General features: G+C 43.5%; 1 protein-coding gene across 5 annotated transcripts in view; it reads right to left on the bottom strand.

The window, feature by feature from the left end:
- The window catches only part of CLASP1 (cytoplasmic linker associated protein 1), a 269568-nt gene extending 249940 nt beyond the window's left edge, over positions 1–19628 (bottom strand). For 2 of the 5 annotated variants that reach the window (XM_060106466.1, XM_060106467.1), the window contains exon 1: positions 19013–19323. The gene's annotated coding sequence lies outside the window, so the exon portion shown is untranslated. Of the gene's footprint in view, positions 1–12143; positions 12246–19012; positions 19325–19574 lie in introns of those variants that run through there. The other 3 variants (XM_060106468.1, XM_060106469.1, XM_060106471.1) reach the window with 3 other exon arrangements.
- Between the last annotated feature and the right edge of the window lie 5500 nt (positions 19629–25128).

Below are 25128 nucleotides of genomic sequence, written 5' to 3'. Positions count from 1 at the left end.
ATTTCCCAAGGGAGCTGGGTTACACCCAGTGGAAAAAAAGAAAACCTTATTAAGTACGGGTTATTCAATGTGAAGACAGAAGGTGTAAGAAGCTTGGGATATAAAAGCAGAGTTTTTCTCTTTTACTGAATAAAGAAGTCAAGCTAAGAAGTACTGCAGCAGTGGTTTAAATTTTGGGTTTCATTTCAGCAATTTAAAATAAGCATAGGTACTTCACATTTGAAATAGCGCTTTCTAATGCACTAAGTGATTATAAAAATGCCACCTTCTTTATTCCCCAACAAAACCTCTGTAAGATCGTTACTGTCATGCCTATTTCACAGATTCAGAAGCAAAGTAACTTCCAGGGTCACACAAGTATGAAACAGAATCAATATTTGAACCTGGGCTTCTAATTCCAAATCCAGGGCTATTTCCACCAAGTCACAGCTGCTGCTTCTCACCAAGAATACACACAAGTCTCAGTACTTTAGACCTGAGTATATATAACTTAGGAAAAAGACCTACACAGGAAGGATATATCCACCACACTTAATGATCCCAAAATTAGAGCACAAGAGCCTGAACAGAGAGAAGCAACCTGTCCCGGCACAGCACACATACTAAGCAAGGGTTCCAGAAACAAGGAATAAAGGAAGAGGAAGAACCGTATGCACCCCCAGAAGTAAACCTAGGAGAGCAATCGGCAATCGTTAGCTCAGAGAGCTCAGTATTTCCCACAGATGCCAAAGGGCTGAACAAAAATAGGCAAGAGAGAGAAGAAAAAGGGTAACATACAACCATTGGAGGAAACTAGGTGAATGGTGAAGAAAAACCCTCTGTACCATTTTTGCCTCTTCTTGTGAATCTATAACTATGCCAAAATGAAAAGAGGAAAAAAGTGAAAAGATGTACATGATGTGGACAGGCTCTTGGTCCTAGTTTCCTAAAGTTCCTTAAATACCTAATGTGCCAGCCAAGCCGTCAACGAATTCCAGGTCCACTGGGGAGGGAAAGACAAGTGAAGGATATATTCCAACAGGACATCCAGGTGCTTTCCTGGAAGATTAGCTACTTTTCTGATGACTCCTTAGTAGAGAAAAAGGAAAGACTACAACGATGAAATAAACATAAGGTCACTCCTGTGTAAAGCTCTGTCTTAGGCGTGCACTGCCATGAAAACACATGCTCTGCTACTGTGTCTCACGCCCAAATCGTTTCCCTTGCTTCTATTCCTTGCTCCAGAAAGATTCAGACTGAAGACGCAGAATCTGATGGACTGGAAACACTGAAAACACAGCTTCACATACGGCTTCCTACCCACCCACCATTCAACCAGATTTCAAGCATATAGACTTTAAATCTGTACTCTACTAAGCTTACACGTAACAGCTAGGGAAATTTTGCTATATTTCTCAGATCAATTATAACAGAACACTGCTATTACTACAATAGCCTTTTTACATTCATATTTTATGGATTCAGGAAAAAAAATCCAAAAGAAAAGCACAAAAAGAGATCTGTTCCTTGTCTATATTAGTATGTACTGAACTGTACATAAGGATGCTCGATTTCCAAACTGAGTTGTGATTACCTCAATATTTTTCCAACACTGACTTATTCCTACTCATCACTAACATGGTTTTCTTTAAAATGCCTAAAAACCTAACTCTAGTCCTACATTTAAACCAAAAAAAATCACTTAAGAACATAATTGAGGACTTCCTGGTGGTGCAGTGGTTAAGAATCCACCTGCCAATGCAGGGGACACAGGTTCGAGCCCTGGTCTAGGAAGATCCCACATGCCACGGAGCAACGAAGCCCGCGAGCCACAACTACTGAGCCCACGTGCCACAACTACTGAAGCCCACGCACCTAGAGCCTGTGCTCCGCAACAAGAGAAGTCACCGCAATGAGAAACCCATGCACTGCAACGAAGAGCAGCCCCCGCTCGCCGCAACTAGAGAAAGCCCGCGTGCAGCAACAAAGACACAACGCAGTCAAAAATTAATTAATTAATTAATATTTTTAAAAAAGAATGTAATTGAATATAATCAAATACACATTTTAATACACTGCTGATGAGAATAAAATTCATAACTAGGGCAATTTGGAAACCTCTATCAATAACCTTTAACTATGTCTTGATCCAACAGGTCCAAATCTAAGAATTCATCTAAGGAAATAATTTGTTAAGTATTCTAAAATGTATATATCAAGTTGTTCACTGCAGCTGTTCGTGAAAAAGACTTTTTAATGAAAATAAGTGTTCAAGAACAGGAAATTCGGAAAGAAATTACAGTACATCCAAACAATAGCATACCACTCAATCATTGAAAACCAAAGTAAAACTGTGTTCTTATTGCCCTGGAAAAATATCTACAATCAGTTTAGTGAAAAAAGCAAACTAGAAAACTCCATGTTTCTGATGTCCTTTTTGTTTGTAAAATAAAAAGTAGTCACTTATATTCTTGGTACATAGAAAAAGTATGGAAAGAAACATACCAAAGCATTAACACTCTTATTTTCTACAATGAAAATGTACTATTTATATAATTTTAAAAAATACATGTTAAACCCAGAAATAAACCCACACACCTATAGTTAATTAATCTTCGACAAAAGAGGTAAGAATATACAATGGAGAAAAGACAGTCTCTTCAGCAAATGGTGCTGGGAAAGCTGGACAGCCGCATGTAAATCAATGAAGTTAGAACACTCCCTCACACCATACATACAAACTAAAAACGGATTAGAGACTTAAATATAAGACATGACATCATAAAACTCCTAGAAGAGAACATGGCAAAATGTTTTCTGACATAAATCGTACCAATGTTTTCTTAGGTCAGGCTTCCAAGACAACAGAAATAAAAACAAAAATAAACAAATGGGACCTAATCAAACTTACAAGCTTTTGCACAGCAAAGGAAACCATAAACAAAATGAAAAGACAACCTACAGAATGCAAGGAAATATCTGCAAACAATACGACCGAAAAGGGGTTAATATCCAAAACATACAAACAGCTCTTACAACTCAATAATAAAAAAACAAACAACCCAATCAAAAAACAGCCAGGGGCTTCCCTGGTGGCGCGGTGGTTGAGAGTCCGCCTGCCAATGCAGGGGACGCGGGTTCGTGCCCAGTCCGGGAAGATCCCACATGCCGTGGAGCGGCTGGGCCCGTGAGCCATGGCCACTGGGCCTGTGCGTCCGGAGCCTGTGCTCCGCAATGGGAGAGGCCACAACAGTGAGAGGCCTGCGTACCGCAGAAAAAAAAAAAAAAAAAAAAAAAAAAACAGCCAGAAGACCTAAAGAGACATTTCTCCAAAGAAGACATAAAGATGGCCAATAGGCACGTGAAAAGATGCTCAATATCGCTAATTATTAGAGAAATGCAAATCAAAACTACAACGAGATATCACCTCACACCGGTCAGAATGACCATCATCAAAAAGTCTACAAATAATAAATGCTGGAGAGGGTGTGGAGAAAAGAGAACCCTCCTACACTATTGGTGGGAATATAAATTGGTGCAGCCACTATGGAAAACAGTATGGAGGTTCCTCAAAAAACTAAAAATAGAGTTAACCATATGATCCAGCAATCCCACACTCCTGGGCATATATTCGGAAAAGACAAAAACTCTAATTTGAAAAGATACATGCACCCCAATTTTCACAGCAGCACTGTTTACAATAGCCAAGGCGTGGAAGCAACCTAAATGTCCATCAACAGATGAATGGATAAAGAAGATGTGGTACATATATACAATGAAATACTACTCAGCCGAAAAAAGAATGAAATAATGCCATTTGCAGCAACATGGATGTACCTAGACATTCTCATACTAATTGAAGTAAGGCAGACAAAGAAAGACAAATATCATGATATCACTTCTATGTGGAATCTAAAATATGACACAAATGAACTTATTTACAAAACAGAAACAGACTCACAGACATAGAGAACAGACTTATGGTTACCAAAGGGGAAAGGGGGTGGGGAGGGATGAATTAGGAGTTTGGGATTAACAGATACACACTACTATATATAAAATAAACAATAAGGACCTACTGTATAGCACAGGGAACTATATTAAATAGCCTGTAATAAACCATAATGAAAAGAATATGAAAAATATATGTGTAACTGTATCACTTTGCTGTACACCAGAAACTAACACGGCACTGTAAATCAACTATATGTCAATAAAAAATTAAAAAAGAAAAAAAAATGTTAAAAATAACAGTGTATAACTGATTCACCTTGTTATAAAGCAGAAACACACCATTGTAAAGCAATTATACTCCAATAAAGATGTTAAAAAAAAATAAAAAATAACAGTGGTCCTAACAGAGCAATGCTGCCAGCCTGCACACGCACAGATTATCTGGAAGACCAGTCAAGAAGCTAGAAGCGGCGGCTGCCTCTGGGAATGGGATGTGGAAGAATGATAAAAAGGGTGGAGGAAGGCTTACATTTCACTCTCTATCCTTGGGCACCTTTTAAACTTTTTTAACCATGTACATACAGTATCCAGTCAAAGGAAATATACATTTCAAAACATTAAGATGTTCATATTCTTTCTACTATAAGCATATTGCGCCCAATAAATCCCAGAAAGTTATTTGTAAAGTCAAAAAGAACCATAATCCTGAAGCCACAGCCATCATCAGTTACTACAAAGAACCGGAAAACATTTAAAAAGCTAGTTATTCAGCAAATTGTCCATCTCGAGTATACTCATCTCTAGCAGGCACTGGTAACACCTATGGGGAAGCAAAGTGTATTTCTGAAGCTCTTCCAGCCATGAAATTCCTGCAAAATCAAAGGCAGGCAAAAAACAAAAACACACAAGTAATGAGAAGAAAAGTGCTCAATTAGTTTTTGATCACTGAACTACAGCCGTGTTTTAATTCAAAAATAACACAAGACAGAGTCATACACGTCTACAAAATTACTTTTAGGTCCTACGTTTCTATAAAATACATTTTTAAGCGTACTAACTACAGGATTCTCTTATCGCCAGCCAGGTTTTGTTAAAACCTCTAAGATGGGTAATTCGGCAATATCTCTCAAAATTTTAATGACACATAACATTCAACACAAAATGTCAACTTACAGGAATTCATTCATATACATGCAAAATAAATTATTATAGGATTATTCTTTATAGCATAGTTTTATAAATGCAAAAGACTGGAAAAAACTAAATGTTCCTTAGTAGAGGGCTGGGTAAATTATGGTATGCCATACAGTGGCACACTATTCAGCCATACTCTTCATTTTCAAAAAACTATGAAGAAGCCTTTAATGTATTGATACTGACATAGACTGATTTCCAAGATATATTAAGTTAAAAAAAAAAAAAAAAAAAAGCAAACAGCTGGGCTTCCCTGGTGGCGCAGTGGTTGAGAATCTGCCTGCTAATGCAGGGCACACGGGTTCGAGTCCTGGTCTGGGAGGATCCCACACGCCGCGGAGCAACTAGGCCCGTGAGCCATGACTACTGAGCCTGCGCGTCTGGAGCCTGTGCTCCACAATAAGAGAGGCCGCAATAGTGAGAGGCCCGCGCACCGCGATGAAGAGTGGCCCCCGCTTGCCACAACTAGAGAAAGCCCTCGCACAGAAACGAAGACCCAACACAGCAAAAAAAAAAAAAAAGCAAAAAGCAAAATTCAGTAGTCTACCATCTGTGCAAGAAAAGAGAGTGGGGGAAGGCATAGATATATATGCACTTTGTCATACATATAATTAATAACATTAGTGTCTCCAGGGAAGGGTAGATGGCAGACAGCAGAGGAGGGAACCTAATCTTTAAATCATGTGTATGTATTAACTGTTCAAAAAATAAATTTTTTTTTTTTTTTTCTTTTTGCGGTATGCGGGCCTCTCACTGTTGTGGCCTCTCCCGTTGCGGAGCACAGGCTCCGGATGCACAGGCCCAGCGGCCATGGCCCACGGGCCCAGCTGCTCCGCGGCATATGGGATCCTCCCAGACCGGGGCACGAACCCGTATCCCCTGCATCGGCAGGCGGACTCTTAACCACTGCGCCATCAGGGAGGCCCAAAATAAATATTTTATAATTTAAAATTTTTAATGCATTTAACTAGCAGTTCTATCTCTCCTTTCTAGGTAACTTAAACAAGATGAAAGGAACCTTCAGGCCCACGAGAATACCCCTGAGGTATGCTTTAAAAAAAATTTTACAGCCAATAATGCATGTAATAAGCTTGTGACTACAATAAAAATTACATAAGTTTAATAATTTCATAACTATCCATATGCAATCTCAATAGCAACCAATTTCCCAAAAGCATACTGTCTAACTCCACCCCCAAAATTCCAAAACAGAATGACTGATCAGTTGATGATTCCAGTAAAATAGAAGAGTCCGGATTTTATTAAGACCCAGGGTTCTCTGTGAGAGGCTAGTTTCAGCCTTCTCTCAGCTAGGGTGCTTTCTTGGCCACTTCACAACATTAGACCGTGGGGTTAACATGGCCAAGAGTCAGGCTCCTTGTCCCCTGTCACAAGCTCCGTCTCCAGCCAACATAGCTCTCTCATAAATGGAAGGCAACAGCCAGGCCCCAGAGTGTACAGCCAGGGGGCTGTGGACCTGTTCAGGGCTTCACATCCTTCCGATGAAAACAGGAAGGGACACATCCTTCCCCACTGCCACACGAGAAGCCCTTCCCGCTTCAGCCTTCCACACTGAACTCAGCACACTCACCAGGGGACTCCTTGCTTGTCCCGCTGCCTTGGGGGCAGAGCTCTCTGGGAACAGGGATGACAGCCCTGCTCTCTGTCCTCAGGCACACAGTGAAGTCTGTTGAAGATTCTCATCAGAGTTCATAGTGCATTCTCTACTAATTACCCAGATACACCCCAGAAAAACTCTCTCATTTTAACAGCAGTGGTTTTCCTTAAGGGCTTTCAGTGTTTTGGGTCCATTCCTCATGAACACCTATGTACACACCTTCTGTGTCCCCTCCGGTCACCCATGCCACCCAAAACAGATCTAGCGAGCAAATGACTACAAGGTGCGCCTCATCTTCCAGGGCTTAGTCACGCTTTCATGATTCCACAAAACCATTACTACACAATTTGGCTAAATACTGTTACACTGTCTAAACAAATGCTTCTGTGGCAATTTCCGAAATCTACTCCAAATTCTGAAGTGAATGAGAGTAAGAAAAGCTTTTCCCATCGTGTTCCCTTCATAAACGCAGTCACAGGCCACAGGCAATGGCTACCAACAGGCGAGTTCAAACAGCAACAGGCTGAAGTAGCACCCCGTCAGCCCGCATCACGAGCTTGGCAGGAGAGCATTTCTTTTGAAAGGGCCACCCTCCTCAGAATGGGATCCTATGTCTGGAGGGTGATCTATTAAGTGATAAAAATACTTCGTAAGTCAAACTTTTTAGACAAAGATATAGCCTTAGGTTTAGATACATACCAGGCCCAAATTCTCCAAAAATAAGGCCAGAGGTAGCAAAAGAAAATAGCATCTCTCCTTCCTACCTGCCCCCCCAACGATGAATAACCAGTATCTCATGATAAGTGTTTATAACAAGAAGCTAAGGAATATCTACTTAGGAGTCAAAACCTACTGGAAAACAAAACACCAAAGGCCAACCTTTAAAATGAGCCTTCCCCTCCCTGATATCTGGATGGCAGATTACAAAATGGACTCCCAAGGGAGGTCTGATCACTTAGGACAAGTAACATTAGACCCTACTGAACACTAAAGAGTGTGATGGAGGGAAATCTGATAATATGGACCCAGAGAGAAAGATCAGATACTTGTCCACTAGTTAACTTTTCAGATTTCTAGGCAAAAGAAGATTTTCTAATGATACTTAATTCTCTCGTTAGAAAAGTAATATACACTCATTGTGTACAAATTCAAAATAATTTTTGAAATTAAAAGCATTTGTTGGGACTTCCCTGGTGGCACAGGGGTTAAGAATCCGCCTGCCAATGCCAGGGACATGGGTTCGAGCCCTGGTCCGGGAAGACCCCACATGCCGCGGAGCAACTAAGCCCACGCACGACAACTACTGAGCCTGAGCTCTAGAACCCGTGAGCCACAACTACTGAGCCCGCGTGCCACAACTACTGTAGCCCCCGCGCTCTAGAGCCTGTGCTCTGCAACAATGAGAAGCCACCACAATGAGAAGCCTGCGCACTGCAACGAAGAGTAGCCCCCGCTTGCCGCAACTAGAGAAAGCCCGCGCGCAGCAACGAAGACCCAACGCAGCCAAAAATAAATAAATGAATTTATTTTTTTTAAAAAGAGCATCTGTCGAAAATGAAAAGGCAGGGTCCAGATATACAAAATCACACCTAAAATGAGTAAAATTCCCAATTTAAAACTCATCATAATCTTAAATAACAAGTTAAAAATGTTTTAATCATCCATGAAATGAACACCATATTATGCAGCCGGACATTTATCCATATAGCTAACGTCACATACAAAAAAATTCCTAAGGCATTTAAAAGGCACAATACTATGATTAATCCCCACATTTGGAAAATGACTTAAAAGGACCTGAACTTAAACTCTTAAAGAACTTTATAATATACTGATCATTATTCTTTTAAGAATAATTTTCTGGGAATTCCCTGGCGGTCCAGTAGTTAAGACTTGGCCCTTTCACTGTCGTGGGCCCTGGCTCAGTCCTTGGTTGGGGAACTAAGATCCCACAAGCTGCGTAGTACAGCCCCACCTGCCCAAAAAAAAAAAAAAAAAAAGAATAATTTTCTGCGATTACCCAAATGTATTCACAAAGATCTATGTTTAGCTTCACAATTCAGTCAATAAAAGTTAAGCACATCACTTAACACAGTACTGGACTGGGCACTAGAGTGAATGGGGGACAAAAGAAGGTTGGAAATTGAAAAACAGAGATATATAATCTACTCTGAAGGTCCTTATAATCTATATCTGAACACAGGAGACTTAAAAGTAACTATACAAAATCTAAAGAAAGGGAACTCACATTCACTAAGTGTATCTTACACGTCAAGTAGCAAAGCTGCAATACACACGCAACATCCCTGAATCCTGTCTCAAGGGAAGAAAACAAGGCAGGGTGGGAGGGTGTTGAGGTTGAGAAGGGCAAGCGGTGAAAGTCAAAAACCCAAAGAAAAACAGAAACGCCAACTGAGTGATACAGAAGGTAAGTACAGTCGTCATTAGTCGTCCACAAATGGTGCTGGGACAACTGGACATCCACATGCAAAACAACGAAGTTAGAGCCCTATCTCACACTATTTATACAAACTAACTCAAAATGGGCCAACAACCTCAATGGAAGAGCTAGATCTATAAAACTCTAAGAAGAAAACACGAGAGTAAATCGCCAAGACCTTAGATTTGGCAATAGATCTTTAGATATAACACTAAAAGCATAAGGAGCAAAAGAAAAAATACATTAATTGGACTTCATCAAAATTAAAATCTTTTGTGCAGCAAAGAACATATGTTATCAAGAAAGTGAAAAGACAACCTATAGAATGAATGGGAGAAAAGATCTGCAAATCATATATCTGTTAAGAGTTTAATATTCAGAATACGTAAGAACTCCTAAAACTCAAAAACAAAAAGACACACAATCCAATTTAAAAATGGGCAAAAGGGCTTCCCTGGTGGCGCAGTGGTTGAGAGTCCGCCTGCCGATGCAGGGGACACGGGTTCGTGCCCCGGTCTGGGAGGATCCCGCATGCTGTGGAGCGGCTGGGCCCGTGAGCCATGGCCGCTGAGCCTGCGCGTCCGGAGCCTGTGCTCCGCAGCGGGAGAGGCCACAGCAGTGAGAGGCCCGCGTACCGCAAAAAAAATAAATAAATAAAAATAAAAATGGGCAAAGGACAACAAAGTCCTACTGTATTGCATAGGGAACTATACTCAATATCTTGTAATAAGCGATAATGGAAAAGAATATGAAAATATATATATGTATAATTGAATCACTTTGCTGTATACCAGAAACTAACACAACATTGTAAATTAACTATACTTCAATCTAAAAAAATTAAATGGGCAAAGGACTTGCACAGATACATGGATATTTCTCCAAAGAAGATATACAAATAGCCAACGAGCACAAGAAAAGATGCTCAACATCTCAGTCATTAGGGAAATGCAAATCAAAACCACAGTGAGATACTACTTCACATCTACTAGGATGGTTATAATTTTAAAAAACAAAAACAAAGAGAAGATAACAAGTGTTGACAAGGATATGGAGAAACTGAAACCCTTGTACGATGCTGTCGGGAATGTAAAAATGTACAGCCACTGTGGAAAAAGTCTGGCAGTTCCTCAAAAAGCTAAACATGGAATTACCACATGATCCAGTAATTCTACTCCTAGGTATATACCTAGAATTGAAAAAAAGACTCAAACAGAAATTTGTAAACCAACATACATTACAGCATTAGTCACAACAGTCAGAAAGTGGAAACAACCCAAGTTCCATCAGCAGATAAAGGATAAATAAAATGTACAATATCCATACAACAGAATAGTATTCAGCAATTACAAAGGAATAACATTCTGACACAGGCTACAACATAAATGAACCTTGAAAACATTACATTAAGGGAAATAAACCAGTCATAAAAGGACATATATTACTCCATTTATATGAAATATCTAGAGTAGACAAATTCCTAGAACTAGAATATTAGAAGTTACCAGGGGCTGAGGAAGAGGGACCAACAGGGATTTACTGCCTAATAGTTACAGAATTTCTGTTTGGGGTGATGGAAAAGAGTTGGAAGCAGCTTGTGGTGACTGTTACCCAATGTGAATGTCATTAATGCCACTGAATTATATACTTTAAAATGGTTACAATGGCATATTTTATATTGTATATATTTTACTACAATAAAAAGAAAAATAAAAAGTTTCTATAAAGTCTTTAGGAGTCTGGATTGCCCAAGGGTAGATTTCAAATCAGGGACTCAAATCCAAAATGGACTGTAGGTCCCCAGATCTGACTAACCCTCATGGAAACCTTAGTGGGAAACCTGCATCTCTACGTCCTTCCTGACCAGTGAAGAGGTCTCTCCAGATGCTGCTGGATGCTGCAAGCAGACTTTCCCCCAAGGCAGCCCAGTGACCTTCCATGCAGGAAGAATAACCTGTGCTGGAAAAAAACAGAGATAAGTGGAAAGGAAGGTGAAGAATCCAAGAGCCAAACTCTGCTACTCTGCAGCTGTGTGACCATGGACACGTTACTCAAGTGCTCTAACGAAGCTTCAGCTTCCTCTCGTTAGGAAATGAAAACAGCATCTACCTTTAAACGTTGACATAAGACCTGACAAAAGTACTCCTACAGCACCCAGCCTAGTGCCTGGCAGGTGGTGGGTGTTCAGTGTATGATGGCTGTTGCTATTGGGACGAGAGGTCTGTTTGCTACCCCAGAGGCATCCAAAGGCTGAGCAGGACATGGCTTGGATCTGGAGAATTCTATGACTTACCAGAACTTAAATAAAACGCAGACTTCAGAGAAGGAGCTGTTTCTATGCAGTTCAAACTCTTAGAAAGACTGGCTTATTGTTCACAGAATGAACCCAGTTACTCCACGTTAGGAAGGGCGCGGCTACACAATTCACTCTCTCTGTACAACAGGCCTCTGTTCACAACAGAGCCCTGCCTTTACCAGCAGGAGAGACACGCTCTGTGGAGAAGCGCAGCAGGAAATCAGCTAGGAGGTGGACCTGAGGCAGCTCTCCAACGCTGGTGGCCTCAGAATCACTTGGGAAATCTGCTAGACACAGATGCCTCACCCCCACCGCCAGACACTCTGATTGCTAAATATTTCAGGCAGGGCCCTTGAGCACAACTGTGTAAAGAAACAGTTGAAAAGGGAAGGCACAGAGATGTTACAAGACTACCTTCTGATGTTGGCAAACAGACCGGTCCGTCCCACAAAGTAAGACCTGCGTTTTCCTCCACACCTGTCGAAAACGCACTAGCTTTGGCAATGCAGAGAGATCACCTGCAGGTGATATTCAATTCAACCTGCATGTTCTGCACCTCTCACAGGAACAAAAAGAACAAAAAAAAAAATGACTTAAATCATATTACCAGAAGTTGGTAAAATTTTTGTCAAACACCCTTAAATTGGTTAGGAAATTATTACCTTGTTCAACTTTTTGGTCAGCAATCAGGCAGTATATCAAAAGTCACCCAATATTCTCACTTCTTAAAATTGATCTGAAGGAAACAACACAAAAGCAGCAAACTACATGCAAAAAAAAAAAAAAAGCCACCGTTGTAGTATATATAATATCAAAAAAAAAAAAAGATAACGTGCCTGTCAAGGATCCCAGTTTACCAAAATGTGCCATATCAACTCAAATACGACAAAGCTATTAAAAATTTAAATGATGTGTACTATGTCATTACACGGAAACTATTCAAAAACACGCAAGACCTAAAATTACTTACTAAAAAGCATGGACATATGGACAGCTTTAAAGGGTGACGCATTAAGCAAAAACCTTGTGGTGGGGGGGGACGGGTGAAGGCCATCAAAAGGTGCAAACTTCCAGGGTTTCCCTGGTGGCGCAGTGGTTGAGAGTCCGCCTGCTGATGCAGGGGATACGGGTTCGTGCCCCGGTCTGGGAAGATCCCACATGCCGCGGAGAGGCTGGGCCCGTGAGCCATGGCCGCTGGGCCTGTGCGTCCGGAGCCTGTGCTCCGCAATGGGGGAGGCCACAACAGTGAGAGGCCCGCGTACAGCAAAAAAAAAAAAAAAAAAAAAAAAAAAAAAAGGTGCAAACTTCCAGTTGTAAATAAATAAGTCCTGGGGTTATAATGCACAGTATGATGACCATAGTTAATAGTACTGTGCTGCATATTTGAAAGGTGCTAAGAGAGTAGATCTTAGAAGTTCTCATCACAAAGAAAAAATTCTATAACTCTGTAGGGTGATGGATCTTGACTTACTGCGGTGATGACTTCACAATATACAAAAATATTGAATCATTACGTTGCAAACCTGGGAACTAATATACTATTGTATGTCAATTCTACTTCAATAAATACAAAAAAAGGGACTTCCCTGGTGGAGCTGTGGTTAAGAATTCACCTGCCAATGCAGGGGACATGGGTTCGAGCCCTGGTCCAGGAGGATCCCACATGCTGCAGAGCAACTAAGCCCATGCACCACAACTACTGAGCCCGCGCTCTAGAGCCCACGAGCCACAACTACTGAGCCCGTGCGCCACAACTACTGAAGCCCACGCGCCTAGAGCCCGTGCTCCGCAACAAGAGAAGCCACCGCAGTGAGAAGCCCATACACCACAACGAAGAGTAGTCCCCGCTCACTGCAACTAGAGAAAAGCCCGCGCACAGCAACGAAGACCCAATGCAACCAAAAAGTATAAAATAAAAAAAAATTTTAATTTTTAAAAAAGCGAGTCACATGAATGTTTAAAAATAAATGAAAAGACAAGACCTTGTGTTAGGACAGCTTGACATGGGTTTTCCCCCTCTGGCCTCTCAACTTTTTGTATTATTGCCGTATCACTGTAATAGGATTCTAAGTAAATTTAACTGATTCTACTTGGAAAGTTAACTGGACAACCATTCTAGAGAGCTGGAAAGTGGATTCACTGACCTCAGCCATCCTGAACGAAGATAAACACACCCAAATGTGCCATGGTAACAAGATGGCCACGAGGCCAGTTCTAGGCTTTTTTTCAGAAAAAGATAAATCTTAACAGATATGGTGACTATTTTTTTAATTTGAACTTTATTTTATTTTTTTTATACAGCAGATTCTTATTAGTTACCTATTTTATACATATTAGTGTATACATGTCAATCCCAATCCCCCAATTCATCCCACCACCACCCCCACCCCCAGATATGGTAACTATTAAACTTAAATTTACATTTTTTAAAAAGCAAATATAGGGCCTCCCTGGTGGCGCAAGTGGTTAAGAGTCCGCCTGCCGATGCAGGGGATACGGGTTCGTGCCCCGGTCTGGGAGGATCCCATATGCCGCGGAGCGGCTGGGCCCGTGAGCCATGGCCGCTGGGCCTGCGCATCCGGAGCCTGTGCTCCGCAACGGGAGAGGCCACAACAGTGAGAGGCCCACATACCGCAAAAAGAAAAAAAAAAAAAAAAAAAAAGCAAATATAAACACACTAAAAGAAAGGAGGAAATCTGGTTTGGCAGCTATTCACGTGGCAAAGATCAGAGGACTTCAGAACCACAACTTCAATATAAGGTAACAAACTCATGCAGCTAGGAGACAATTTACATGAAAACAACATTAGGTGAGAAACAGAAGGCCCAGTTCGCATCCTAGTTCTATCATGTACTGGGATTTAACTTGCAGGTCTTGGGTTCTCATCTGTCAATTGATAGGATAATGATGGTATCTTCTCTGCCTACCTCACAGGATTTTGAAGGAAACAAAGATTATGAATGTACAAGTGCTTTGAAAATCCAGGGTTTGTTCCCTTGAATCTGGCTATTAGTATTATAAAGACGTTCATATACATGCAGCTACAAACAAGGGTAACCAACCGTGTTTAGGAGGTACACTCCAAACCAATAATAAGCGGACATGCCTCCCAAGGGGCCCAGGGTCTGGGGCCAGGCCTGTCCCTTTATCCGGATGTTCAAATCTTTCAGGAGAATCTATTCGTCTACTTCTTGGTCATTTTTTTTAATTCGTAAAAGCAAATGTAATCACTGACAAAATTAATAGAGAATGCAGGATTCTCAAACTGGGTTTTTAAGAATTACCTGGGGATTGTTAAAACTATGGCTGCCCACAGGCTTCCCTGGTGGCACACTGGTTAAGAATCCACCTGCCAATGCAGGGGACATGGGTTCGAGCCCTGGTCCGGGAAGATCCCACATGCCACGGAGCAACTAAGCCCGTGCGCCACAACTACTGAGCCCGCATGCCTAGAGCCCGCGAGCCACAACTACTGAGCCCGTGTGCCACAACTACTGAAGCCTGTAGGCCTAGAGCCCGTGCTCCACAACAAGAGAAGCCACCTCAATGAGAAGCCTGCGCACCGCAACGAAGAGTAGCCCCCGCTCGCAGCAACTAGAGAAAGCCTGCATGTAGCAACGAAGACCCAACGCAGCCAAAAATAAATAAACAAACAAACAAATACATAAAAACTATGGCTGCCCAGACCCCACACAGACTGAACTAACCAAAATCTCTGGGTAGCTGTGGATAAATAAGACCCGGCCACCTGTATTTTAAGAAGCTCTCCAAGTGATTCTGGTGACCTGATTACTGCTATTATTATTACGCTGTTATTAATGTTAACTGCCACCATGAATACATGACAGGAATTCCATATACCCACTCAGTACACACCAGTCACTGTTCTCAGCATCTTACATACATTATCTCACTTAATCCTCACACAGTCCTGTAAGTAGATACTACTGTTAACCTTGCCCTCCCTCCACCCTCCTTTTATAGAGGTAATCACTGAAATACAAAGAGATGATTTCACTGGCCCATGGCCCAAAGGCACAGGGCTAGCAAGTGGCAGAGCCAGAAAGCACAACAAAGTTTGAAAATCCTTGATACAGTTTCCTAACCTACAACAGTAACTGGATACTCTGGTCAGTATAAATAAATTCTGCTTTATTTCAAACATCGCATTTAAAGGACCCTAACAAAACCAAGTTTTCTCAAGAGAGCGTGGTGACATCAGGTTGAACCATGAGGGGACAAAGGGTCTAGGGCTGTTTACCTACTTCAGCGTCACCAACACCAATTCGTAACCGTTTTGTCTGTCTTCCCTATTAGATGGTGAGTGAGCCCTTGAAGTGCGGGGACCGGGTATGTCTTTTCAACTGTACCCTCGTGGTACAGTTATACCCTGGTATCTAACTAAAGAAAGGGTTTAATAAATTAATCAATAAATCTAGAGAAGGCCTGATGACTGTCCTGGGAAATTGAAAGGCTCTTTCATAGAAAAGAAACCGACATGATTCATGTTGCTTCGAGGGTTACAACTAAGACCAACAGGTAAAAGGGGAGGGGCAGTTTTGGAGACAGTCTAAAATACCTTTCTAGCAACCAAGACCTGTCCAGAGACAGGAAAGCGTGCCTGCAGTTTGTGGCTAAAGACAAAATATCATAGATAAAAGGCAGGATGTGGGACTATGGGGCCTCTAAGAGCTCTTCCAAGGCTCAAATTCTGTTACTCTAGTTACGACACATTCCTTTATTCCTTCACACATTCTACAGTGACTAGTTACACCAGTGCAGTCGGCTAAGCACAGAGGCTAGCACAAAGTGTTCTACAAACTCCCAGAACCCTCAAGGATCTAGAGAAAAGTAAATCACCAGAGTGAATCTTCCAAGGAGGAAGATAATGGATACAACAGGGACCAGCAAGGAGGCGGGAGAATTCCAAGCAAGAAACAAGAGAAAAGTCAGCAAAGGTGTTATGGAAGCAATGCTGCCATTTGAACACATCTGAGCTACGTCTTTCGGGATCCTTGTGGGGAAGTGGACTGCGGCTGCCGTAAGAATCTGGGGAGGAAATGCATTCAGCATGGCAGTAATGGTCTGAGCATAAGGGAGGCGGGAAAGCCCTGGGGTGACGAAGACCCGGCTAGAAACACTCAGGAAATGCTGGTGCTAAAAAGAAAAGGCTTTCAGAGGTCAGTCAGCCAAACACACATACTCTTTATGGATGCCGACCTGGTTGCACTGGGTAAAGAAAGCTTAGTTTACTTTCTTAAATTACATTTCACAAACCAAAGACTGAATCATCAGTGATTCTGTCTTTAAACATTTGTTAGTTTCTGCTACTGTCTATTCTTTCCACTATCTGACAACCAGACTTGCAGTTATCAAAACTCTTATCAAAACTCAGCTCTGAGCCCAACATTTATGATCCCTTAAATGATTATAACATTTACCAACAGTACTATGAAATAAAAAGTATTATCTACCAATCTAAAAAGCTACAACTTTATAAGTAGAAGACAAGAATAAATAGAGTCTGAAAAGATTAATTTATGTCTCAGGTCCAAAAAACTCTCTCACCCAATTTATAAACTGTGAGATTAAGCCACCTAAAAAAAAGAGAATTAACAAAGGACTGAAGGAAAAAAATCTAAATCCCAGACCAATGACCAAATATAACACATCTGAATGATAAACTTAATGGTCTTCTGGCCATTCATTTCTCAACATCACTGTCAAACTATTTTAAGGATCTGAAATCTTGCTCTATAAAAAGCAAGTTCCCATCATCTGAACTACACTTAAGAGATTCTATCGCAGTAGTTACTGAAGCATAAAAAACCAAGCTTCAGATTTTTGCTTCCTGTTAGTACAAAAAAATGCCCACCTCTTTTACGTAAAGTTGAGTCTGTGGCCAAAATCCTGGCACACTAGGAGATCAAGGTTTTCAGTTCTAACACTGATTTAAGGTGCGAAGGCCTTTTCCCTACTTACTACCGCTTAAATTGTGACATGGAGATAAAATATATGACACCTCCACCACCCGTCTCTTCAAAGGATTTCTGACTCCGCTTAACCTTAGCTGGGAGAATATAAAACTACGGCTGAAAACTCCTCAACAAAAATTAAAACTTTAGAAATCTGAAACTGCTACACGTTAGCTGATAAACTATGAATTATAGAAACTGAGATCTGAGTAACAATTGCCAAAAAAGGTGCAATTACACAACCTTACAAAAATGGATAAGCAAACAGCTCACCAAAATTTAAATCTTTCTTAGCAAATGGAGAAGATAAATAATGTTCAGTAACTCTGGAACACTGTGGTGTAGTTTTTCTTATCTATATGGTCTCTGCAGCAATGTTACTATTCTCCACTGCTCCCTTTGCTTTGGATGAGTCCAGGATTCCTCATATCAAGAGCACGGCAAATGTCACAATAGTAGTAATAAAAGCAACAATTTCTAAAGCCATCATTTATACCGGACTCTGGCCCCCGAATAGGGTGCAAGGCACATGGCAGCAGGCAACTATTTCTCGCTTCTGATTCTTCTGCATCACTGCCTCCCAAAGGACTAGAGAATCTAAAGCTCTGGACGCCACATCTACAAATCAAAGTACCATGTTTAAAGAGCTCACGGGTTCTACGGATGGTCAGCAGTTAATGAACGAACACCAAGACAGAGAAACTCACCCAGATGCAACAAAACACGCTTCAAGGCTCCTTCTAATTTTTGTTTTTAATTTTTGGAGTAAAAAGAAGTATTTTTTAAAAAATTATGTAATAAGTGAGACTCTGGAAAACCCCAGACTCATCCGAGCGGCTCGGAAAACGGGAAAGCAAAATGCGATTAGCTCCATTGTAGCCAACCAGGCTAACGTGCAAGAGCACACACTCCTCTCCGTCAGAGCGTCCCTGCCAATACCGAAGAACAACAAAGGCAAGTTGAGGAGGCTGCACAAGGCTTAACTCAGCACTTGTCCACTTTGCCAGCCTCCGAAGAAGCTCGCTGCGGGCCCAGGGACCGCGGGCTCCCTGCGCATCCGGCCCGGCCAGCGCTCGGCTTTGTCTGGCCCGCCTGGACCCGTTCCCCCCGGATCTTCCTCCACACCCATCACTCGCCCGTGACTATAGTTGTGGTGGGTTTCTCCCCCTCGACCCCTCCCCTCGCGAGCCCCGCTCTTTTCAAACGCGGCTTCGCCCACCCGTCCTGGGAGACTCGGGTCGGGAAGGGGGCCCGGGGTGGGGTCCGGGAGAGGAGAAGAGAGGGGGACACACAAAGCCGGACTCACCCCACAGCCGCCCCCCTCCCTCTGCAAAGCAGCCTGGGATGAGCGACCTGCGGTCTGGATAAACAGCCCTCACCTCCCGCTCTCCGCCCGGCTCCCACCTAAGGGCCGCCCCCTCCCCCCAAAGTGCACCCAAGAGCGGATGACAGCGCTGGACCTCGCCCCCACCCACCCTCGGCGCCCACCACCGCGAGGGGGGCTGGGGCCTGGAAGGGCTGGGGTCTACACATCCTCGCCCTAACCGGGGACTTACAGCCGTATTAGTTGCTCCTGTTGCCCCTGCAGACCAGACGGCCGCCGCCTTCTCCTCCACCCCAATGAGGTTAAGCGCTTGGTGCGGGGATTAAAAAAAAAAAAAAAAAAAAAATTTAGAAGCCCAGAGCGCCTGCGCAGTGCGGTCTCTCTTTTTTCCCCTTACCGCCACGACCCGGCTAGACCATAGAGAGTGTAAACCGAGACCAGAGAGGCGCCTGCTTCTCTATGGTAACGCCCCCGCGCAGGCGCTGCCCTGGCTGCGCCGGGCTTCGGGACCTGCAAGTCCCGGGAGCTTTTACCTCCTTGGAGAACGTCAATTGGCCCTGATGGGGACCCGTAGGGAAAAGTTCTTTAACGAAAGGGGGGCCAGAATGGAGTTCGCCCCCGCCTCCAAGGAGTTGCGGCAAAACTCAGGCAAGGCGGGGAGGGTCGGATCTAAGCGGCCATGGCAGTAGGGCACCAGAAAGCAGGGAGCGTAGAGCTCAGGAGGGACCAAGAAAGCCTGTGTAAAAGTCGTCCGGCCGGAACTTCCTCCGGTGGGGGCGGGGGGTGTCTAATACCTGAAGGAACCGGCCTTTCACTTCTGGGTTACGCGCGTCGCGCCCCGGCCGGGCGTCCGGGGCGAAGGAAGTTGTGCCTTACGACTTCCCGTACCTCGGCTCCCGCTTCCCCGCTCGAGGAGGCGCGGGCGCTGGAGCCGGAAGCACACCTTTTTAACGGTTCTTTTCCCTTTTTGAAGCCGAGCCAGCTCCGTGGAGGCTTCGGAGACTCTTTTGAGACTTTCTTCCTGGAGCAGCTGCACAGATGAGGCTGCTTGTGTCTCCCCGTCGCGTTGCTCTTGGAAGACGTGTGGGAGAGTGTCTCGGAGGGTTAAAAGTTGTGCAAGTTACAGGGCTCCCTTTGAGGACCCCGGAGGCCCCACCGTCGTTCCGCCTCGGGCCCCTGCGCTCGCGAGTAATTTGACGTTGAAAGCTTTCGTGAGATTACACACTGCTCCGTGGAAACCACTGTTAAAGTGTGAATTGGCTTCCCTCCGTCTCGATTCTTGTATCTGAGCTTCTGCTAGTGGGGGGTGTCGTGTGTTGGGGAACCTGTGAGATCCTACCCCTGATAGTCGGGGGCTTAGATGTTGTGGTTGGAGACACCCAGCTAAAACAAAGCCCCGTGTAGACTCCTCTGTGTAGTGCAGGGAAGGCAGCGGACTGTAGTCTGATGGAGTAGCGATGACAAAGTGGATGTGACTCCCGGTTGAATCTAGAAAAGGGGACATCTTTGGGGCGAAAGCACAAGCGGCCTTTTGAAAATGGATGGGTGATGATGAAAGAGCATTCCAGAGAAGATTGCATGGAGCAAGGGCTCAAGAGGAAGTGGGTATCATACTGGGAGTACAATGAAGAGAGCAGTCTAACTGAAATGGGGAAAGAAAGGGGAAAAAAAGGACAAGTGAAAAGTAAGGTTCAATAAATAGGATTGGGAATTAATTTTTTTATTATTATTATTATTTTTGTGGTACGCGGGCTTCTCACTGTTGTGGCCTCTCCCGTTGCGGAGCACAGGCTCCGGACGCGCAGGCTCAGCGGCCATGGCCCACGGGCCCAGCCGCTCCGCGGCACGTGGGATCCTCCCGGACCGGGGCACGAACCCGTGTCCTCTGCATCGGCAGGCGGACTCTCAACCACTGCCCCACCAGGGAAGCCCAGGAATTTAAAATTTTTGATTGTGGTAAAATGCATATAACCATTTTTAAGTGTACACTTAAGTACGTTCACATAGCTGTGCAACCATCTTCAGAACTCTTTTCACCGTAGGAAACTGGAATTCTTTACCCATTAAACATTCCGCCTCCTCCCAGCCCCTGGCAACCACCCTTCTACTTTCGGTCTCTATAAATTTGACTATTCAGGTTCCTAGTGTAAGTGGAATCCTGGTCCTTTTGTGACTGGCTTATTTCACTGAGCATAATGTCCTCAAGGTTCTTGCAGGTTGAAGCAAGTGTCAGGCTTTCCGTCCTTTTTAAGGCTAAATAATATTCCACTGTGTGTATGTATATGTATGAGGTATACATATGTATGTATCCCACAATGGACCCTTGGGTTACTTATACCTTTTGGCTACTGTGAATAATGCTGCTATGAACCTAAGTGTACAAATATGTCTTTGAGACCCTGCTTTCAGTAGGATGGGGAATATTTTGAAAACAGAGAAATCCACACTGTTTCAGGTCATCAACTAGGAGTAGTAACATGGTGAAAGAACTGTTTTAGAAAGTGACCCTGGCAGGGGCCGCTCAATGCATTCTCCATTTATAGGAAGCATTTTGGAGGCTCTAAGGGAACACTCTTGCACTGCTGGTGGGAATGTGAATTGGTACAGCCACTATGGAGAACGGTATGGAGGTTCCTTAAAAAACTACAAATAGAACTACCATATGACCCAGCAATCCCACTACTGGGCATATACCCTGAGAAAACCATAATTCAAAAAGAGTCATGTACCAAAATGTTCATAGCAGCCCTATTTACAATAGCCCGGAGCTGGAAACAACCTAAGTGTCCATCGACAGATGAATGGGTAAAGAAGATGTGGCACATATATACAATGGAATATTACTCAGCCATAAAAAGAAACGAAACTGAGTTATTTGTAGTGAGGTGGATGGACGTAGAGTCTGTCATACAGAGTGAAGTAAGTCAGAAAGAGAGAGACAAATATCATATGCTAACACATATATATGGAATTTAAGAAAAAAAAATGTCATGAAGAACCTAGGGGTAAGACGGGAATAAAGACACAGACCTACTAGAGCATGGACTTGAGGATATGGGGAGGGGGAAGGGTAAGCTGAAAAAAAAAAAAAAAAGATATGCCAGGCTTTGTACTACTGCTTTATGTAAATTATTGCTATGTCACTGAATCCATCAAAATAAACAGCAAGTGATTACTAACCACATTTTACAAGTGAGGAAACCAAGGTTCTGGGTTACAGATGGGCCGAGGGGAAGCTCACCAACCACACATAAACACAAGTGATCAGCAAACAAACTTCCATGGGAGCTGGGCACCCATGGGCACTGACTAGTCACTGGTTTGGACAAGGGTGCTGAAAATCAACAATTTACATGTAAGAGGGAGGATTCACAGGAGGAAAAACAGGCTGACACCAAGAGCTTTCACTCTCAAATTACTGATGTCTGAGGGCTTAACACAGCAAACCTGAATCTTCCAAGGTCCCTAAAAGAACACTGGAGTTTGATTCCAGTTCTCCTCATTGCTCTTAAAAAGTATAAAATGCCAGGCAAGTATATCTTTGTCTATAATAGAGAAATTAATAAGACACACCATTTCCTACTCAACACTTCATCTTTAACTTTGCTTTCTCTAAAATCCTGTGAGGCCATTTAAAGCAATAATCTCCTTTTGGCAGATGAATAAATAGAGGACCCGAAAGGAAAAATGATTTCCCAACGTCACATGGCTGATTGGGCCCAAGGCTGCAGCTGAGACCTGAACCTCCAGAATTCCCGTCTGTGCTTTCGGCTCCCTTACAACAGTCTTGAGTGAGTGGACAGTCTTGTCTATTCACTTAGCTTCACCTTCCTCAGTGATACATACCCAAACACCTATGAAGCTAGTGCCACTTAAACACTGAGGCAGGACTTCCCTGGTGGCACAGGGGTTAAGAATCCACCTGCCAATGCAGGGGACACGGGTTTGAGCCCTGGTCTGGGAAGATCCCACATGCTGCGGAGCAACTAAGCCTGTGCACCACAACTACTGAGCCTGTGCTCTAGAGCCTGCAAGCCACAGCTACTGAGCCCACGCACCACAACTACTGAAGCCCGTGTGCCTAGAGCCCATGCTCCCAACAAGAGAAGCCACAGCAATGAGAAGCCCACACACAGCAATGAAGAGTAGCCCCCACTCACCACAACTAGAGAAAAAGTCCACGCGCAGCAACGGAGACCCAACGCAGCCAAAAATTAATTAATTAATTAATTTTTAAAAAAACATTGAGGCAGAGAATATAAGTGCATCATAAACAGCATTCACACATCAAAAATACTGTGTACTGACTATGTGCCAGCCGCTGAGCAAAGCAAGAAAAAATCCTTGTTCTTAGGAAGAGGAGTCAGAAAACAGTAATAAATAAAATATATACTGTACCAGGTAGAATAAATATGGGAAAAAATGAAGCAGTGGGGGAATTAATTATGGACTGCTGAGGATAGGGAAAGGGATTTCTGTTTCAGTAGGACAAGGGAGGGGAGGGGCCCTGAGAAGTAAACTGAGCAAAGATGTGAAGGAGGTGAGAGAGCAAGAAGTGTCCTTTCCCTGGGAGAAGGGCACCCCAGGTAGAGACCAGGGCAGAAGTCATCCTGAGACAGGAGACGCCTATCACATTCTAAGAAGTGACAGGAGAGTCGGAGGGGAAGTAGGAAATGAGATCAGAGGTAAGAGGATGCCAAATTGTGGCCTTCAGGGGCTTAAGTCCGAACTGTGGATTTTAGGGGCAATGTAAGAATTTTGGCTTTTACTGAGCTGGGGAGCTATTGGTAGGTTTTAAGCAGAGAAGAAACATGACTTGACTTCTATTTCTTTTTATTGATAATTTATTGAAGTATAGCTTATTCACGATGTTGTGTTAGTTTCTGCTGTACAGCAGAGTGATTCAGTTATACACATATATATACATTCTTTTTCATATTCTTTTCCACTGTGGTTTATCCCAGGATACTGAATATAGTTCCCTGTGCTCTACAGTAGGACCCTGTTGTTGATCGACTTCTGTGTTTAAAGGCTCACTTTAGCTTCTGTTTTGAGAATAGATCGTAGGGGAGCAAGAGGGGGACAACTTAGGAGGCTAGTAAAATACTACAGGTGAGACGATGGTGACTTGGGAAGAGTGACAGCAGTGGCAGGGGGAGGTGTCTGCACGGCACAGGGATTTGTTGAGTCAGCTGGTGGAGGGAGGGAGAGGAAGGGGAGCCAAGAGTGACTCCCAGGATCTGGGGCCTGAGAGACTGGGAGGGGCAGGCCGGGCGTCGGGGGAGGTAAGAAATGCAGCTTTGGAGATGCTACGTTCGGGATGCCTATTAACACATGGAAATATCAAGAAGAAAGTTAGATACATGAATCTGGAATTTAGAAGAGAGGTGCAGGTTGGGCATGGAAACTTAGGAGACATCCGCATTTAGAGAATATTTAAAGCCATGAGATCATCTAGATGATAAGTGTAGAAAGAAATTTGAAAAAATTAAGAACTGACCCCTAGCATTTAGGGCAATTAAGAAGTGGGGCAGGGCTTCCCTGGTGGCGCAGTGGTTGAGAGTCCGCCTGCCGATGCAGGGGACACGGGTTCGTGCCCCAGTCCGGGAAGATCCCACATGCCGCAGAGCGGCTGGGCCCGTGAGCCATGGCCGCTGAGCCTGCGCGTCCGGAGCCTGTGCTCCGCAACGGGAGAGGCCACAACAGTGAGAGCCCCGTGTACCGCAAAAAAAAAAACAAAAAAAGAAGTGGGGCACTCTAGCATTTAGGGATCGAGATGGTAATGAAACTAGGAAAGGAAATAGAAAGCAGCACCTGAAATAAGAGCCACCAAGTCAATTACAGTGACCCCCCCCCCCAGAGGGGATTGGTGCCAGGACCCACTCGGATACCAAATTCAAGGATGCTCAAATCTCATATAAAATGGCATAGTATTTGCACATAACCTAGGCACATTCTCCCGTATACTTTAAATCATCTCTAGATCACTTATATCACCTAATACAATGTAAATGCTATGGAAATGGTTGCCAGAACACGGCAAATTGAAGTTTTGCTCTTTGGAACTTCCTGTAATTTTTTTTTTTAATATTTCTAATCCCTGGTTGGTTGAATCTGTGGATGCAAGACCCGAGAATACAGGCCAACTGTACTCATGGACTGTTGGCTGTAACTCGAGTGGTGACGGTGAAAGCCTGATTGGAACTGGTTCAAAAGACAATGGTAGGGGCCCTTCCCTGGTGGCACAGGGGTTAAGAATCTGCCTGCCAATGCTAGGGGACACGGGTTCAAGCCCTGATCCAGGAAGATCCCACATGCCGTGGAGCAACTAAGCCTGTAAGCCACAAC

Source organism: Mesoplodon densirostris, chromosome 8 (genome assembly GCF_025265405.1).
Source record: "Mesoplodon densirostris isolate mMesDen1 chromosome 8, mMesDen1 primary haplotype, whole genome shotgun sequence".
Taxonomy (NCBI): Eukaryota; Metazoa; Chordata; class Mammalia; order Artiodactyla; family Ziphiidae; genus Mesoplodon; species Mesoplodon densirostris.
The sequence above is the reverse complement of the archived record's forward strand: the minus strand, read 5'-3'. Positions and strand labels throughout refer to the sequence as shown.